Source organism: Aedes albopictus, chromosome 3 (assembly GCF_035046485.1).
Source record: "Aedes albopictus strain Foshan chromosome 3, AalbF5, whole genome shotgun sequence".
In the NCBI taxonomy this organism is placed as follows: Eukaryota; Metazoa; Arthropoda; class Insecta; order Diptera; family Culicidae; genus Aedes; species Aedes albopictus.
In genome coordinates this window covers 51,942,502-51,961,111 of record NC_085138.1, presented here as the reverse complement: position 1 = coordinate 51,961,111, position 18,610 = coordinate 51,942,502, and the positions used below count along the sequence as shown (strand labels likewise).

Here is an 18,610-nt window from a genome sequence, read left to right as displayed (position 1 = left end):
AATTAGTTCACAATTTCTTCAGAAAAAGTATCTCAGCAGTCAATGAGAAAACCTTAGAGCTTCTCCTTAACATTTTCCTCCAGGCATTCTTCCAAAAAAATTTCACGGACTCATAAGGAAAATTTCTTTAATGATTTCTTCAGAAATATTTGACGAGGTTCTTCAATAAGTTGCTTCACTAATTCCTTAACAGATTTCTATAAAAATTAGTCCAAAGATTCCTTTAGAGAACCTTCCATGGATTTCCTAAGTTTTTTCTACATAGATTTATTTGATTAAATCCTTTTTTTTTTCACGGATTTTTTAGAAGTTTTTTGAGCTCCAAAGAATCCTCTTATTTTGAATGAATCTTTATAGGAATTTATGAAAAAACTTTGAAGGGGTTGGTTTAGTTATATAAGGAAGATTTAATTCAAGAATCATCGGAAGAGTTTCTGAAGAAATCATAAGATGAACTTCTAAAGATGCAGTTAAATTTCCTAAAGAAAAAATATTCCCTTAGTACTCCTTCAAGCTTTTTTTCGGAGGATTCCTGAATAATATCTTCCGTAGATGATTTTACAAATTCCCAGCTGTAACAGTTTTTTTTTCATAAAATCTTTTTCAAAAAATCCTCTATTGATTCCTTTCGGAATCGTCAAAACAGACATTCCTTTGAAAAAGATCGTTTGCTAGTGGTTTAACGATTGTTTTTCATCGAGAAATTATTAAAAACATATCCGGTACTGGTTTGTCATAACACGCCATAGAAGAGGGACATGTTTTCGACTATGACATGACAAAACTACTTCACAAAGTTACAAACAGCTGCACAAGACTAATAACTTTTACATTAAGATAAGAGGTTACAGAAATTGTGTAAACAAACTTTAATACAGCATACGACTCTATTATAACAAAACTTGAAACGACTATCAATTACGCTTGATATGCATGTAGTGATAGAATGTATGTAAATTGTATGTATTTTAATATTTGTAAAGTTATGGCCGTCCAACAGAGAAGAGACGGCTGGAAGATTGTTGGAAATATAATTAGTTGGTTTTGTGAGTGTTTTTAAATGTTTAATATATTTTAGAGTCCATTTAATTTACTTGTTTAGTTTTTACTTATTTCTCGCTGAAAACTATGAACCACCAGCACATCAAATCGCGGTGATTTAATCAATAATAACTTTGAGAAAATTAATAGATTTCTGCAAATATATCTCCAGAAATATTGTTAGAAAATATTTTATGAATCTTCAGCAATTCCTCCAGCGTTCCTTCCAAAAATTTCTTTTATGATTTTTTAGAAATATCCCCAAGGATTCTTCTAGAAAACCCTAAAAAAACTAGAAAAACTTTCCCAGAAATTCCTTCATTGATTTTTATCAGCTAGCTCGAGTTCGTCGGTGGCTCGAGTTCCGATTTTTTCAGCTATTTGTTCAAGAAATCGGCAATTCAAAATTTATTTACAAAATTATCCTAAAATAGCTTCGAATAGGGCGGAATTAAAAGGTACGAAACTGATTAGACTCATTCGAAGAGGGTATTCTGCTTAGGTGTCAGGCCATTCGGCCGAAGGTCATTAGGCCGAATGGTCTTGAGGCCGAATGGTCATCAGGCCGAATGATCATTGGGTCTTCTTCTTGCCGTTACGTCCCCACTGAGACAAAGCCTGCTTCTCAGCTTAGTGTTCTATGAACACTTCCACAGTTATTAACTGAGAGCTTCCTCGGCAAATGACCATTTTGCATGTGTATATCGTGTGACAGGCACGAAGATACTTTATTGATGCTGAATCTACTGATATTTTACCCATGAATTTTTCCTTCTTTTAAACATAGGCTGTTCTTCCTAGTATCATTGCTAAAATAGTTTTTGGCGCAGAAACTGCTGATATTCAATTCATAAATTTTTCCTTCTTTAAAACATAGGCTATTCTTTCTAGTTTCATTGTTAAAGTAGTTTTCGGCAAAAAATTTTAGGAAAAAGTAAAAACAACAGATCTCTTTACAGGCTCATAACGGCTGATTTTCAATTCGTCCTGATGACCATTCGGCCTTATGACCATTCGGCCTAGTGACCATTCGGCCTAATGACCATTCGGCCTAATGACCTTCGGCCTAATGACCTTCGGCCTAATGACCCAGCATCTTCTGCTTATAGGGTTCGAAAAGTCGGTACAAGAACTAAAATAGCTTCATTAATTCCTAAGGATTTAGAAATGTTTCCAAAGATTTTATTTCGTGAAATCTTTCCGGGATTTCTTAAGGATTCCGGATCACTTGGTCGAACGCCATTTGGCCGAATACCAATTGGCCGTAAGCCGTTTGGCCGAAAATAAGAATGTTGCACTTAAGTGACCAAACTACTCTTTTCCGTATCAGTATAACTCTAAAGAATAGACTATGATTCAAAGAAGTAAAAATCTTTGGTAAAATATTGGCAGTTTCAACGCCAACTAGTCCATGAATGACAAAACTATTATTTCTAGACTATGGTTAAAGGAAGAAAATATTTCGGATGATCATATTGCGAGTTAGAATGTCAAAAATTTTTCATTCCTCTAGAAAAATCCCGCAGAAAACCGTCCAAGGTTTTCATTCAAGTTTTTCTCCAGGAATTCTTCTATTCCAGTAGTTTTTGCAAGTATTCCTCAAGGAATTTCTTCAGAAAATCCGCTTTTGATTTACTCAGGAATTTCCATTGAATTTCATACGGCTCCCATTTGCATCCTACGAAAAACAAAGGACTGAAGCGCTGTTTGTTTCGTTTCTTATTTTTGTATTTTTTATTAGAAGTGAGCACGGAATAACGGAACGATTCGGTGCCGTAATCGCTTGTTTTCGAATAGGATGAATATGGGAGCGTGAGATTACTGATGGCACACATACTCTATTTTCTAAAGCTTTATTAATTCGACCATTAATTTTTTTTCTTAAAAACTTTGGTGAACTCAATTAGAATATCCTTCTGAAGTTTTGTAAAGGATTCCATCAATAATATTTCAAAGAAATTGTCTATGGTTTCCGATAATTTCGTTTGGTTTTTCAGCAGGGATTTATTCAAATATTTTTGTTTTATTTTTAAGGCATGTTGATTCACATGAAAATCCTCTAGAAATTGTTCTTTAGCAATTCTTAAAAGGTTTGATGCAAAAACTGCTCCAGTCGTTTCTAAAGAAATTTCTCCGGGGATGTTTCTCAGAGAGTTCTTTTATACCATCCATTGCATGAAAAAAATCGATAGGGTAGCGAACCACTTGAGCAGCGGCCGGTATTTCGAGCACTCTTCGCTATAACTCAGTCAATTCCAAACCAATTGATTTGAAAATTTGTACATGGCTAAATACTATACGTATCTCATCAAGTTTCAAAAATTGTGTCAATTGGTTCAGAATTGGCTGAGTTATAGCAGAAAAGTGCCCAAAATAGGACCCCTGCCGAGATGGTTCCACTTCCCTATACTTGAAGAGTTTGTAATTCATCGAAAATAATTGGAACCGTTTTTTTTTTCTTTCGTCATTGGGGAGACCAATTGTATGATAGGGTGGGCCCTAAGCTAAACTTATTTTTTTTAAATAAATCATAACGTTTAAACCATTTGACCGATTTTAAACCTTTTTTGTTTGAAAATTAACAGAGGCCCATAATTGAACAACACAATCACCTCTGTTAATTTTCAACTTCTATTCAATTTCTCTCGTCGCACACTTGCGATTCTATCCACCGTTTCTTTCATTACTTTCGTTACTGCCTCCTTCTTTGAGTAGTATTAAGTTCACCGAGAAAAGCCAATAAAATTCAATTATCAAAATATAAAAAAGTTTAAAATCGGTCAACTGGTTCAAAAGTTATGGTTTTATGGAAAAAAAAGTTTTGAAAAATCTTGATTTTGGGACCACCCTATCAAACAATTGGTCAATGCCAAATAAAAAAAAAATACGGGTCTAATTATTTTCAATGAACTACACACCCACTGTACTGGGTTTGGGTATTGTCCTGGACGGAGTTCAAAATATCTGGAAAAAATTACATTGACTTAAAAAAACGTAAAAAAATCAAAAATCAATTCTTTTTTTTCAATATTCAAAACCCAATTTTATCTTTAACAGTAGTTTTTCGTTTGATCCAGGAGCAAAATAATTGTCACATTTGCTTGCAATTTGTTCTAGAAATCCCTACATAGATAGTCATGAAAAAAGAAACAAAATAATGTCATGGCCAATTATCAAAATCTGGGACATTATCTTCTCAGCTCTATGCGCACAGCATTAGAAACAACACTCGAAGACAGAAGTGCAAATGTAAAAATGTTCCTGGGCTGAGTCTAGCATAATATAGCAATAATATTTTTTTAAATGACAAAGCAGACAGACAACCTTAATATTGAGGAAAATCTGAGGAAAGTCTGTTGGAAAGTTGACAATTTGTTACTTTTAACTTTTTGAAACCCAATGCAACCGACATGTTCGTTTACTAGTTGCTATATATCCTAAACCTATTTATGTGATAAGGAAATTCCATTCCTTTCCTAACGGAAAGATCAAATAAATTGTTGCAGTCAGGAAAATTCTAAACGGGTTGAAGAGACGGAAGGTTCCCAAAACTCTTCAAACGTCCCCTTTTAAGCCTCCTCCACATTTCACCGAAATCACAATCCAAACAAACGGGCTAAAACCGTCATATCAAATCCCCTTTACATCTTTCCCGTGAACATTACTCAACCCCGGTTTTGGTTCACTCTCATCCACTTTCGAGAGTTTCCTGCCGAGTTTCCGACGACAGACAGACAACGGGCAACTTTTTAGCTAAAAAGGCAAGTAGATTACGTACGACCACTTCCATCGCGTTTCTGGTTTTCCACCCCTCGATTCTCTAGTCTTAACCTGCCTCTCTCCCTCCAGTCGGAAAAGCGAGAGCGACAGGGAAACAACAATCCTCCTTGGGATCCCCCATAGTGACATGTCACGTTTTTGCATTACTTTTGTGAGCAAATAAATTTCGCACCAACACTCCCTTTCCCGAACGTCCAAGTCCAACAACAACCCGTTTCCCGGTGGAACTTTTCCCGCCTTTTGTCAAAGCGTATACGAACGAACGAATGAACGAACGTGAGCTTTTGTCGCTCCGATTCCGGGACGCCGACTACGGTGCGCGGTGCGGTAAGGTGGTTGTACCCAACTAGGCGGACTCTGTAGTAACCTCTGGTGAGCGAACAATGCTCTGATGTGGTGCAAAAATGGACCCGGTTCCGGCAGTGTTGTCGGCTGTTGTGTTGGTGTGTCATTTGGGATCTCCCCTCTCGTTCATCCCTACGGACTGTGTCCGTTTCCTGGTCAGTCCGATGTTGGTTGCCACCAGCGCCAGCGGGGACCTTTGTGCAGGATCCCACTTTCGAAGTTGTCATTCCCAGATGAGCGGGACGTGTGTGAGCTCTAGTTGTAATTAGCAAATTTTCGCGATGCATTCCGGAAGACCTTCGCTTAATTAGAACGTGCATATCACAAGTAATAATATCCCATTGACGGTGGCTGGCAGTAAAGGGATCGTGTAGAGCCGCAAGGATAACTATTCCGAATGGATGACAGGCGTCGAAAGCAGAATATAGTTTACATTCAATTGGAACTGGTCAATACTCAGATACCAAACAGCAGCGATGGTCCACGATTATCCATGGATACGGCGCGGTGTTTCTTCTTCGACGTTATTGGAGATAAAGTTTACCATGTAGCGTTAAGGGCGGATGGGACGGTCGGGAAAATATCCGCCATTGCTCTTTTGCTACTAAGATGGTAATCTCTGATTCTACTTCATATTTTGCAACAAAAACCTATCACTGTGTATGCTCACTTGCAGTGCATATGCTGATTGTTTTTCAGCATCTTCAGTGCGATAGAACTCGAGATTACCATCTTCAAAATCGCGAGGCAAATTGTTAGAAAGAGAGGCAAGATAGGAAAAATAACACGGCGTCCCGTTTCACCTTAAATCATTATTTGGAAGGTATTTTTTGGCTATGAGATATCTAGACTTTTTTATGTCTTTTGTTTATGAGATTTTTCACCCAAGGCTTTATCAAGACTCTTTTTCAAGAAAACGAACAGACTTGGTGTTAAAGTTGTACCATTTTTAATTTATATGTACCGGCCCGCGGGCCGTACGATGGGTAGCCCTGTTTTAGAGAGAATCGATCAGGACGTTCGCTAGTATATTTTTAAAGATAGAAATTCACAACGTCGCACGTCTCTTTTAAGGATATTCTTTTCTAAAACTTATTTTAGGCCAGTACTGTCATGGCAAAATTAGAGCTGGTTACTCAAGGATTTCAAATTCTAGCCTACGCACCTAAGGAAACGACTTTAATGTTGAACCTTATTTGGATGTTTTTTCTTAATCGGGAAGATAATTATTCAGATGAGAATTTCTTCGATTCTTTGAGAAATATAAATTTTATTGACGGTATGCTTTCTGAGATTTTTGTTGAGTTTTTTTTATCTGTATTAACGAGATTTTAAGCCCTATGCCAGTTCATCTCGGGACTCACGCTGTACTTCCCTTCCGAAGGAAGAACTCACATTTTGCGAGTTTATCGGAAGTGGGATTCGATCCCAGGTCCTCGGCGTTATAGTCAAGTGTTCTAACCATCACACAAGGTCCGCTCCTCTTCTTGTTGAAGTTCCTCAGAGATTCCTTAATGTTCTTCTCCATATATTTCCTTGTGATTCTTTTCAGGAAGTAGTCCTGGAATTCTCTGAAGCGTTTCTTGAGGAATTCTCAATAGATTCTTCTGGAAGTTTCTTCAGAAGATCCTCAAATATTATTTCAGGGGTCAGATTGTAAACTTCTCTAAGGATTTATAGAAACCTTTCCTCAGGGATTATTTCTGAATTGTTTCCGGTGACCCTTTAGGGATCCCTTCTCTTTTCAGAGATTCTTCAGGGCCTCCTTTAGAAATCAATTGCATCGATTTTTTCATATTTCTTTCGTCTAGGAAACATGTTTCCGGCATTTTTATATGCATACTAAAACCTTTCGAATATTTGGCAAAAAAAATCTTTCAAGAATTCCTCTAGACGTAACTCCAGGAGCTCTTCAAGATTTTGTTCCAAATTATCCTCCAGGAATCCCTTCAGAAATATATAAGAAAATTTATTCAATAATTGCTCAAGTACCTTTGTCTGCAATTTCTGAACGGATTCCCAATGAATACACCAGTTTACAGCATTATTGAACTCGGTAAGCTGATAATCATTTTTGGTGTAGAATCATGCCCTGAGTTCGAAAACGCGAAGGAAAAAAATTACAGTAGAGCGGGAATTTTTTCGACTTTCCATACAAGGTTGATGATTTGAAATCGATTTTTGTTCTATTTTTAAGCAAAGACGCTCACTTCAAACATCTCATTCTCCGTAATCAATGCTCCTATGGAGCTGAGTTTTTAACTGTAACTCGTCTACATTTGATATGTCAAATGAACGTTGAGAAAGAATTTTTAAATTGTTTTTTTCTTATTCAAAAAATACATGTCTTCATATATTTTTGGATATTTTGCTAAAATTTAAGGAGATCGTCCCTAAAACTCGCCAATATCTTGAATTTCATCAATCTGACGCAAAACCCGTTTTTAGATCATCGAATGGTATTATATTCAACTTTAATTTATGGAAAAAGGTTTAAAATTGATTGAACAAAATGCAAGACATTTGAATTTAATAAAACCCCATATTTTAAAGATTTGTAAAACTCGCTATTGAACTAAAACTCAAAAACTGTTCTATTTTTGAAGGTCGGTTTCGAAATCAGCGCTAAATTGTGCTTCAAAAATTTTGGTCGTTGGCAGAAGTTCGCGACTTTCATTTTATTTTGTGAACTAGTGATATTTATCAAGGACTCCTTAAGGTTGAAGAATTCGTCATTGACAAAATCGTCATCATAGAAAATTTAAAGCAGTTTTCGCGCTCAAAACTTTGATGTTTGCATTGAAAATGTATTCACTGTACTCCATTCTCTGCCCGCAATACAGTGAATACATTTCCACTGCGGAAATTTCAGATTTGAACGAGAAAACAGTTTTCAAATTTTCTATGATGACGGTTAAGTCAATGACAAATCCTTCAACCTTAAGAAACTTCTTAGAGATTTGATTTAGAAACTCCTCAGGGATGTCCTTGTAATCACTTCAGGTATTTTCTCAAAAACATTTCCAGGATTTGTTTCCTAAAATTTCTCCAAAACTTATTCATAAAATTCTTCTAGAATTTCTATCACCCTGGTATTCCTTCAGGAGCTTGTCCAAATATTGTTTCTGAAATTGTTTCAATAAAATTGAATCTAATCAGGAATTTTTTAAACATTCCTATGAAGCTCCTGCAGGTGACTCTAGAAGAATTACTTCAACATTTTGTTATGTAATTTCATGAAATATTTTTTTAAGTATTTGTGTTGGAATATCTCAAACAATTCCCTGAGGAATTTCAAAAGGGACCCCAGGAGATATTTCTGAAAAAAAAAAACAAAATTCCAAAAAGAAACTGATCAAGCCGGGACTCGTAGTTGCCGGAATTGAAGGTGTTTCTTCCCGTTCGTGACACGAACGGCGCACAGGAACCACAGAACACAATGTTGGCCCCAAGTCACGGTCACTAGTTCTTCTCCTTCTTCACCGAAGGCAGAATGATCACACAAGCACCAAAGACGTTCAACGATATCACCGATCACACCAGAAGAGGAATTAACGGTAGAAATCTCCTCCACGCACTTCACACGAATCTTAGGCAATAATCTTTAAATTGCTCTCTGGCCACCAACGTATTTGTGCTGCATTCGGATACACCAGAAATTCTATCAATTCTTCTGTGTTAACCACTTTATTTCACACGACCGGTCAATGGAATAGGATAGAGTTCACACAATTGACGAACGACCGTATAGCTTCCGCTTGCTATCGAGGTGTATTTCAAACTAAACTTTGTGTGCTGCGCACAGTGGTCAGCTAGATGATTTCTCCTGAGATTGACTTCTCTCGCCACATAAACGAATGGGAGAGTTTTATAGTTTTGTTAGACTAGTTCAAATTATCTTAAAATTAGGATTAGTTTTCTCAACTTATGGTCGGTGGATACCGAACAGAAACATTCTTGACATTTCTTCAGTAATATATTTAGGGATTGTTGATTTTGTTCGGTGATTGCAACACACTAAAAAAAAAACACGGTTTATAATGTTTAGGTCTACTGACTTTCAGCCATCATCAGATCTAAAATACATTTTCAAATAGTTACAATCTTAAATTCATCTTACAATTTTCTTCACCCGACTACATCGATTTATGAAGAAAAGATGAATTTTAAGAATGTAACTATTTGAAAATGTATTTTAAATCTGATGATGGCTGAAAATCAGCAGACCGAAACGTTATAGATCGTGTTTAAGTGGGTTGCAATCACCGAACAAAAGCAACAATCCCTAAATATACAACTCAACGGTGACCAAAACCCTTAAGAATTTCTTCAGTAACCCCTGAAATGTTTTTCCAAGGGATTCTTGGTGGAAGAATTTCCTAAAAAAATCACTGAATATTCTGAAAATTCAAAAAAAATCATGGACATGTTTTTGAAGTAATCTTTTAAAGATATTCATGAAAAATCCTTGAACTACTGCAGGAGTATTTATTATTATTTCTGAAGGAATTCTTGAGACTGTTTTAGATGAAATCCACGAAGAAAATTTTTAAAGAATTCTTGTATGAATATTTTAATAAATTATCAGTCTTATTTTTGCAGAAATCCCTGGAGATATTCGTGAACAAATAATTAAAGGATTATGTAAAAGAATCCTAGGGAATTTTCTGAAGGAATTCGAAAAGAGTTACTAAATAAATTTCTGGAAAATCTCCCTCAAAAAAACCTTGATGGAATTCTTATGAGGATTTATTAATAAAAATGTTGACAGAATCCTAGAGAAATCTGTTACCAAAACTCAAAGAGGATTTTCGGAAAGTATTCCCGGGGAAATCATGAACATGTTTTTAAAGGAATTCTTGAAAGAATGTCTAAAGAAATACTTAAACTTCTGTAAAGGGTCCTAGAAAAAAGCTTATAAAAAATGTCCAATGGAATTAACGTTTAGCTTTGTAGGAATTGTTGCTGAAATAATTTCTGAATGTCTTAAGGAATCCGAGTACAAATTCCTGAAGGTATCTGGTGGAATATATGGAGGAACCCGGAGGAACTTTTGATGGAATCTCTATATGAATTTCTGCAGGAATCGCTGGAAAAATAACTCCTAGTAGGGTGCCTGTACCAGTTATCGCACCACCTAAGAAAAACTATTTCTACAAAAATAAGAAGAAGACCGACGAATGTAAACAATAAGTCAAATGAAGGATTAGTTTTCATACTTTACAGGAAAAATATAAAAACGAAGCCAAAACTACTTTTAGTATTTATTACGGCGTGTGCCAATGATAGGAACCCTGTACCAGTTATGGACACATTTGTTAATTTGGGTTCCACTTCGCACTATTTACATGCATTCCTTATGGGATTTGCCATAACTGGTACACTATGGCGAAATAGGGTGCAAGGAGGCCGAAAAGTTAAGGAAAATGATTTATTTCTACCATAATTTGAGTAAATTGTGAAGTTTGAATGATTGCAATCATCTTTTGTGATCGTGATCTGTTGTTCACAAATTTTTTCTTGTTGATTTGTATCTTTAAAGGTTGAAAATCAACTATGGCGAATTTGAGGTACTATAGCCATAATTGGTACACTGAGCCTATTACTAAACAAAATCATGAAAGAATTCTGGAGAATTTTTTGTCTACCTACACTCTATGAAGAAATTGCTATTGAAATCCGACTGTATGGTTGACTGCGTATCCGTTAATCGAGAGAGAAAGAAGAAATTGAAGCCAAAAAAAAAAAATCCGAAGCAACCGATGGAAGAATTACTAAAACAGTTCTGTTTCTACTTTGAAAATAGATTTTTTTTATTCTTAATCACTTAATCTAATTTGAAGATCTTTTGTCCACTAGGGCACTACGTGAGCGATTCCAATTGGCAGCTGCACTTATACTTTGCACAACGTCTAAATGTATTCCGTTCAAATTCTACTATATTGCTGCTTCAGTTTTATACCCTGTCCACGGTAACATGATGAGCACGATGATGTTGATATGTGTGGCTGCTGTTCCTTTTCCAGTCCAATTAGGGGTCGTCCGTTATTAGTTGCTGTTCACCGATTTCCAAATTCCGGATCCGTTAGACGGTTCTCGGCATGTAAAACGAATTCCTGGAGGGGGAACATCCTTAAATTACGCAACGCTGTACATATATTGCGATTCAATCTTCAAATTACAGTGGAGACCATTTTTATACTAAAGACACCCAAAGAGCAACAACAAGAGATACACGTCCCAGGTAACAATTTGATGCTGTACAAACGTTTCTCCAACTATTTCAAATCAGCCTTCATTTGAACAAAAGCTGAGCGCAAGAGGTACAATCCTTTATTCAGTTCCTGAACATTGGCGGAGCCAGCTTTTTCTTTTTTCTTACTCACTCTCCTAAACATACACGAGAAAAAGCGAGATGAAAGAGGAGGCAAGCTGCCCCCTCTTCTATCTGTCTCCTTCTCGTGTATGTTTAGAAGAGTGAGTGAGAAAAAAGAAAATGCTGGCTCCGCCAATGTTCCTGAACATCTCATTTTGGTGATGATTTTATTCAACCTTCAGCTGATTTGAGGTTCAATTGAAAGCTGATTTAAGGCTTAACATGCGCTTAATCAGTAATTAATTAAATTTATTAATTGTATTATGTAATTATAAGTGTGTGGTATACGTATCCTTGAAAACAAAAGCATTTCTTGTTGTGTCTGAATAGTCAAGAACATAAGTTGAACTAAGTCTGTATTGAGGCTGAAGAAGCGATGTGGACTTCACGAAAACTATGCTTGGGTTATCTGTCAAAAAATATTTGATTAAAGGTTGAACAGCAGATGATCATTATAGTATGGGGCAAACATCGAATTCTCACTCCAGTTGACTATTTCGATTCCATTTAGGTTCCATATGAACTGTGCAAAATTTCAGCGCAATCGGTGAAACTATAATTTAGCGCAAGCGATTCAAAGTTTTCATAGGATTTACTATGGGAAAAGTTACACTTTCAGATTAAAAATCCCAGAGGTCGCCCTTTGTCCCCATCTATATTCTCAATTTAGTTGAAAATCATAGTTTTCGACTAGCATGTTGGATTTTTCTCCAAATCCGTGCATCGGACCTAACTTCCAAAGCAAGGTTCGACGCACGGATTTGGAGAAAAATCCAACTTCGCTAGTTGAAAATTCCGGGTTTCAACTGCACGTACGCAGTAATAGAAATTTATTTGGCATAATAGTTATTGGAGACAATTCTCAACTTGTCACTCTTTACAAGATCATTGTCCAAAATGGTCTATGCAATTAGTTAGTTTTGTTTGGAAATATTATTTAATCAGAATTATATAAAAAGCAAAACTTTGTACATCTTCTTTTTTAAATCGCTGAGAAATTAAATCCTTATGATAATTTCCAGGAATTCCTGGATGAATCTTTAAATTTTCTAGCAGCATTACTGCAAAATATGGTTAAGTGATTCTTTATGGAAATCAAGTATCATGATGGAAAAAACTCTGGTTGAATTTGCAATGGAATTCCAGCAAAAGTTTGTGAATTCCTATTGAGAATGGATGTACGTAGCTGAAGCGTAAACGCGAGTGTATTCATTAAAACCATGCTGGAGGTGATTTCTAGTAGGTCACTATTAATTTCTTTTATTTCGTGGGCCAGGGGTATTTTTGCGTCTATCAAACAACGCAATAATTCAAATGGTCATTGAGGAAGTTTTAATATATTTAAAAGCTGGTGCTGCAAGATGTAATCGTAAGTTTGAAGGTATTCATGATTGGACTTGTAAAAGACTTGGTATTCATGAGATAATTGTGAAAGAATTCCTGGATGACTTCTTAGAGAATTTCTTGACTTCTATGTCCCTCTAATATTATCTAAAAGAATTTCAATACAAATCGCTGGAGGAATTCCTCTATAAATCCTTCAAATTATTCAAAAAATCTACAAGTAATCCTAAAAAAAACCCTGGGGTGAATCCCTGAAAATCATTATGAACGGAATACTGTGATTTTTTAACTAACCGCTGAATAAATTTTTAAAAAAATCCCGAGAGAAATTTCGGAAGAAATCATTACAAGAATTTCCGGAGCAATACCTGCAGGTATCTCTGTAGTAATTTGTGAAAGTATACCTGGAGGAATTCCTGGAGGAATCCGAAAAGCAATTATGCTAGGAGTTTCAGGAAAAAATCTGAAGAATCTGCATCAGAAATCCCTGCAGAAATTACCAGAATTTTTTTTAGATGAATCCTTGGAGGAATTTCTGGATGCATTCCTGGAGGAATCCTTAGAGGAATTCTTCAAGAAATCACAGGAGGAGTCCCTAGATGTATTTCTGGAGGATATCCGGGAGAACCTTCTGGAAAAATTCCATGCGGAATCTCTGGAAAAGTTCCTGGACTAATGCCTGGAGCATTAAGGGATTTTTTATTATCGTACAAATTGGTATGAAGTTTCTGAAGGGTAATGAAATTAGGTAGGGATCATATATATTTGAAAAACTAAATTGAAAAAAAATCAGGGTCGCCTAATTTTGTGGAAAACTCCAGTGAAAATCAAACATTCTCCACAGACACCACCTTCTTTGAAAAATCATAGAACGAAGCATCATAGGCACATTTTTTTTTTGTGAAATCATAAGAAAATTTTCTCAGCAATTCCAAGATGGATTTCTGGATTCCATGGAAAAGGTAATGGATTGATTGATCTTTTTTAAAAAGACTTTCAGCCCTTGGCTCCAAAGTTAATGGATAAATTTCAGAAGGAGGCATCCCTGGAGAAGTTCCTGGAGTAATGCCTGGAGCATTAGAGAAATTTCTGATGAAATTCCAAGATAAACTTCTAGAAGAATTCCCAGAGGAATTTCTGGAGGAATTCCAGGAGGAATTCTTGGAGGAATCTCACGGAAGAATCCTTAGAGGAATCCCTGCAGGAATTACTGGTATATTCTTGGAGGAATTCCTGGTGGAATTTCTAGAAGAACTCGTGAAATAACTCCTGGACGGATTTCTAGAGGAATCCCTGGAGTTGAAATTCATGGATTTATTCCTAGAGGAAACCTGAAAGAATTTCCGGAGGAATCCCTTGGAAAAATTCCTATAGAATTTCCTGAAGAATCTCTCGAAAGAATATCGGAAGCAATCTCTAAAGGATTTCCTGCTGAAATTCCTGGAGGAATGCTGTAGGAATTTCCGAAGAAATTCCTGGAGGGATTCCTGGATCAATTTCTGAAGAAATTCCTGTAGGAATTTCTAGAAAAAATACCTACGGTAAATCTTGGTGGAGTTTCTTGAGGAGCCCCTGGAGACACTGCGGTAGTAATTTCTGCGGAATTCCTGAAGTATTTCTGAAGAAACCTCATAAGGAATTCCCGCAAAATTTCTTAGAGCAATTTCTACAAAAATTCTTGAAAGAATCCCCGGAGATATTCTTGGGAAGAACCCTGGAGAAATCCCTGAAACAAATTTCTGGAGGAACCTTAGGAGGGATTCCTGGAGGAACTTCCGGACAAGTTCCAGGTGGAATTTCAGGAGGAATTTCTGGACAAATCTTTATAGGAAATCTTGGGGAAATTCCATGGAACTATTCATGGATGAATTCCAGGAGGAATCCCTTAATCAATTCTTTGAGGAATCCTTCAATGAATTCCTGGAAGAATCTCTAGAGGAATTCTGGAAGGAATCCATGGAGAAATTTCTGAATATATTCATAGAGAAATTCCTAAAGAAATTCCTAGAGAATTCCTAGAGGAATTCTGAGAGGAATTTCTAATGGAGTTCCAGGAGAAATTTCCAGATGAATTTCTGGAGGACTTACAGGAGCAAATTCAGAAGGAATTTCTGGAAGAATTACTTGAGAAATTATCGGAGGAATTTCTGTAGGAATCCATGAAATAATTCCTGGAGGAATGTGTAGAGGAAACCTCGGAGAAGAAATTCCTGGATTATCTCTTGGGGGAAACCATGGAAGGATTTCTGGAGGAATTCCTGGAACAATTCCTGAAGGAATTGCTGTACGAATTTCCGAAGAATTCCTGGAGGAATTCCTGGATCCATTCCTGATTAAATTACCGAAAGTATTCCTGAAGAAATACCTGGGGTAATTTTTGTTGAAATTCGTGGTAGAACTGCTGAAGGAGTCCCTGGAGAAATGCCTGGATGAAATCCTGGAAGAATGCCAGGAGGAATACCTGGAATAATTCTTGAATAAATTCCAGAAAGAATTTGTGGGGAAATTTTAAAAAGAATCCCTTGAGGATTTCCTGGAGAATTCCTGAAAAAATATTTGAAGGAATTCCTAGAGATATCTCAGGAGGAAATCATTCAGGAATCCCAGGAAGAATTATTGGAATATTTCTTGGATAAACTCCGGGAGGAATTCTTGGGGTAATTTCTAAATGAATCGTTGGAGGATTTTCTAGATAAATTCTTGGAGAAATTGCGGTAGTAATATCTGAAGGAATCCTGGATTAATGCCTGGAGGAATCCCTATAGAAATCTCTGGAGGAGCTTCTGGAGGAATGCCTGGAGTAACCCCTGGATAAATTCCTGGAGACATGCCTGTATCAATTCCTGGAGGAATCTCTCGAGAAATTTCTTAGGAAATCCCTGGAGGATACCCTGGGGAATTTCCTTAAAAAATCCCTGGAGAAATTCCTGGACTAATGCCTGGAGTAATACATGGATACATTTCTAGATGAGTTCTTGGTGGAGTTTTCAGAAGAATTCTGGGAGCAATCTTGTGGAGTTTGGAGTTTTTAGAAGAACTCCCGAAGCAATCTCTAGATGAATTGCTGGAGAAATCCTGGGATGAGTTAATGGAGAAACTCCCAGGAGAAATTTCTAAAAAAAACCTCTTGAAAAATTCCTAGAGGAATTCTTAGAAAAATTTCTAGAGAAATTCTGGGAAGACTCCCTGGGAAAATTCTTTGAAAAATCCCAGGAGGAATCCCTGAAGCTATTTCTGGAGAAACCTCAAGAGGAATGCCTGGAAAGTTCTGGACAAATTCCTGCAGGAAGTTCTGGATAAATTCCTTGCGGAATCCCAGGAAGAATGCCTGGATTAATATGTAAAGGAATTTTTGTGGAAATTCCTTGGAACTATCCCTGGAAGAATTCTTGAATGAATTCCTGGAGGAATCTCGAGAGAAATTCTGGAAGCAGTTAATGGAGGAATTTCTGAAGAAATTCCAAGAGAAATTTCTGAAGAAATTCCAAGAGAAATTTCTGAAGAAAATCCAAGAGAAATTTCTAGTGGAATTCCCAGAGGAATTTTTGGAAGAATTCCTGAAGGAATTGCGGTAGTTATTTCAGACGGAATTCCTATGGGAGTTCCTGGATCAATTCCTGGAGGACTTTCTGAAGGGATTCTTGGGGTAATACTTAAGTAACCTCTTGAGGAATTCCTGGAGGCATCTTTAGAGGAATTTCTAGAGAATTACTTGGAAGAATTCCTGGACCCCGTAACGTAGGTAGATCACCTTAGAATGGTACGTTGCGGTGTAAGATCTACCAAATCAAATTTTGATCTTGATATTTACCGTATTTTTAAATATTCCAAGATCAAAGTTTGATGCTCTTTTCCTTGTGTTTTGTAGTATTTGTGTTTCAATGTACTGCTAATTAACGTTTTATTTCAGCAGGATTCAGGTAAATGTATCGTACGATATAAATAATATTTTAAAAACATGTAACTGTGACGAGCGTATCACTAATATGTAGCTTATTTGACGTACGATGTTAATATTATTTTATATTTCAGATTATCAACCGAAGAATCTAGTAATTCAAACAGGAAACCAGGATGAATTGGGCAGACAACTGATTCGAAGCAGTCTAACAATGGTGTGCCTGAACGTTAACCAAGCGTATCCTTTGGAGTTTACCCTTCCACTAACAACACCCAAATTCCCGTGACACCTAGGCCTGAGAGATCGTAGAGTTGTCTACATTTTTCATAGGTGTCCAAAACTAACTATCCTTTCCCATTCCTCAGCAGTCGCAAGGACGTGGCCAGGACAGTGCTCGACCATTGGAGGATTGCGTCAGGCTTGTCTAAGAGTCAGAGATTAGTCCCAAATCTTTGTGCTTTGGTTCAGACGGGAAGGAGGCAACCCTCATAACCCAAGTAGCACCTGCAACTAAAATGGAAATGATCATCGTTGCAAACATGTTGCAACTGAGTTTTCATGCAACATACAAAATTAAAACCTATTAAAATCCTGTTGGTAATGCCAAACTGAGGTGTAACGGTTTTATAACAACTAGCAAAATGAAAACAAACGTCATCTTTAGTCGAAACTTGCGAAACCAATTTGTAACTGAAGTATAATCTGATTGTTTCAACGAATCTTAGTTACAACCGTTTACAAACCAAAACATTGATTCTGATTGTTATAAACATGTTGCACCTGGAACTTATTTAGAACATAACGAACAATTTTGACAGGAGCTCAAAAATGTGCGGCAAAATGTTTTTGTGATCACGAAAAATATAAAATGCACTTTAAAAAACCAAAATGTTTCAAAAATAACGAAATCATGTACAAATAAAATGTAGCCTTTTCTTCATAAATTTATCGACATATTCCAAATTTTATAAAATTAAAGTGGTAAAATTGAAAAAAAAAATCTGATTGGTAGTATAATAAAAAAAATTCTGCCTCATTTTCGCAGTACTGAATGACTGGTATCTACCACTGGGAAGAATTGAATATATGGGGTTTTGAGAAATCTAACGTAACGTACAAAAATATTAGGAGTTTCCCACGAAAAATTTTACAATGGGTTTACATTTTTTACAAAAAACGTAAAATTTTCGGTACGTAATAAATGGACAGCCTCTTGTCGACGTTAATGGAAAGTGCACGTCCAAGTGTCTGCTTTTTTTTGGTTATTTATGTCCTACACGGAAAATTCAAACTACCTTATTTTGGGTCGATTTTACCCTAATATGAGTATATCAAATTGATTAGTTACGCAAAATTAGGTTGTTTTTCCTCTCCCCCCCACAGATGTTGTCGTAAATTAACAGAGATGCGTCTATCCAACGGGGGTCCTTGAGGCCAATAAGCCAATTTTGGGTAAATGTAGATTTACCCAAATTTAGGTTGAATGAAAGCGGTCTTGGGTTGAATTTACCTACTCTTGAGTGTATTTTTAGTTGGAGGTAAAGGCAATTTACCTTGCGTGAGTTTAACCGATTCACTCAAATGTTGACTCATTGGGCCGAACTATAGCATTGCGTCAAAAGAATCCAATTTTTGGTAGTTTGGCGGTTCCGTGTACCACGTGCAGCATTGTTGTACTTTGTCAATACAGATTCCCATTGACGTTATTCAGCAAATAGTATCTTTCTTAATTCTAAAATTAATTTTCAGCATTTTATGGGTGCATTACATATGCTGCTGAAATGCACTCCGCCAAAGCAATATGGCGAGTTAATTTTTACCAC

At 36.5% G+C, this 18,610-nt stretch overlaps 1 protein-coding gene across 3 annotated transcripts in view; it reads left to right on the top strand.

Annotated features, from left to right (window-relative positions):
- LOC109398757 (neural cell adhesion molecule 2) overlaps positions 1-18,610 on the top strand; it is a 642,607-nt gene that overhangs the window by 498,267 nt on the left and 125,730 nt on the right. The gene's annotated exons all lie outside the window — the stretch shown is intronic.